Genomic DNA, 2,080 nt, shown 5'->3' on the forward strand with positions numbered 1-2,080 from the left:
CCCCGCACAGTGTTTTTGTTCATATATATTTAGCCTTCGTGTGAATATGACTCCCTCTTATATGTATAATAAAAATTTGCTCGCTGACTAAGTTCTAACTGCACGTTATTCGGCAGGGCCATTTACCTCAGCTTACTTCGAAATTAGACTGCTGCAACGTCGAATCGGACCAAATTAGGTGTATAAACGTAGGAACGAAGCACATGAAGTTTCCGTGCACAGAACAACTGAAAAGTACAACCGAAAGCATCTGCATGATTTTGTTGGTCTCCATTTTGAAGGCAGGCAAAACGTGTGTGTAAGCAATCCAGTCTCTGGTTGGCGCGGCTTTGAGGCGATGTCAAAGTAAGACGGAAGTGAAGCACGCAGAAAGTATTCCCTCGATAATATAGAGCAAGCGCTAATATAACCCAATAAAAGCTGTTGATGACGATACTATATAGCCATCGAGCAAATATTTAGAGCTCCCGAAGCGCATAAAGATCATATAGAGAGATAGCGCAGAAAAATTCAGCTATTCCGACACTTCATTGACATGAGAACCAGTTTGGTATATGGTATATGCGGTTTAACGTCCCAAGGCGACGTCGGAGATAAAGGACACCAATCAACAGATGGTTCGCCGGTTTATGATGCGGGCTGAAGGTAAGGAATCTAGGTAAGATGCCTTAGGTTCGGCTTCAAAGTAATGACATGGCTTTTGCGCATAGTAGTTCACTTTATGGTTTCAGCTTCGTTTATGCCATAGGGGAATCACTTCACGTATGAGCGCCCCTTGCCTCTTGTCGTTGATCATTCTCATTCGGGTGTAGAAGGCTTCTAGGGGTATGACACATCGTCTCTACGTTGAACTCCGGGGCACACCGCCGCCACAACGTTCGAACGAACCGTCTGTCCTAGCAACTCACTGTTTTCGTTCGCCTCTACCAACTACCAACTACCTAGTTATCTGTTTTCTTCTTCTTCTTCTTCTTTTACTGCTTCTTCTTTTACTTCTTCTTTTTCATCTTCTTCTTCGCCTTTCCCAGTGCCACGGTAACACGGGGCCACGACGACAGCTCGAAAACATACCGCAGTTTAGCTTTCGCTGCAAAAATGAACGCAAATGCCGTTAAGCATGGCGCTAAACCTAGCCTATCTTGCCCAATTCAAAGACCACCTGGACCAGACACATTCAGATGAAAGTGCCAGTCCGCAGCCACTGAAACTATTTCCGAGTCTCCGTTCTCCTTCCTAGCCTGCCCTCTTCAAAGCCAGTGGCAGGGTGTCCTGGGGAGAGGCTCGCGAACACGACGCACTCGCGTCTGCCACACACTTCCACGGAAGCGGGCATGGAAACCAGCGATCGGACGAACTTCGGGCGAGAGGTCACCGGGGAGGGCGGAGAAAGGGGCAATATATGGTCCCGATGTGCGCTCACCTTCACCTGGTTTTGCCGCGCGAGATGCTCCTCCGTGAAGGGCTCGTCTAGGACGCCCTTCGACCAGCGCGTACGCACGCACGCACTCACCCGAGCCAGGAGCGAAACCCACCACTGAAGCGGAGGTGCAATCTTTCTTCGAACCAGACCACTTTTGATCGGATAACATAGTGGGACATTAAAGAAGGCCCTTGTTTGTGCGGCACGTTGAATTCCGTGCAAAATTGTACCGAACTTACTACGTCGGCCTACTGTATTTATTTTACTTTACTACTTTAATTACTTCACTAATTTATGTAAATATAACAGGGAAAAGGAAATGTAATAAGTACACCGAAATAAATTCTTAAAATTCACTTTAAGCTGAAAACTATCAGTAACCTTGTTCTGCACGCCAGAGTGAGCTGTCTGTGAGCTGTCTACACGCTCTTACAATACGAAGATAGTATATGCGTACGTGCGTTATGAATGGATCGTGAAAACGCTCTACATTCCCCCATACTGCGTGAACATGATATGCTGCAATCACTGTCACTACTTTCCGCCCCGAGGCCGAAAAAGGGGGGAAGCTTTCGCTTTCTACCAGCGTTGGCGTGGCCATTTCGTATGGTGAGCTTTCGCGTCGTCTGCTACACTGCCGTCCAATGTGTTTCTCGCACG

This window comes from Amblyomma maculatum, chromosome 4 (assembly GCF_055883805.1).
Source record: "Amblyomma maculatum isolate TAMU_Amacu chromosome 4, ASM5588380v1, whole genome shotgun sequence".
In the NCBI taxonomy this organism is placed as follows: Eukaryota; Metazoa; Arthropoda; class Arachnida; order Ixodida; family Ixodidae; genus Amblyomma; species Amblyomma maculatum.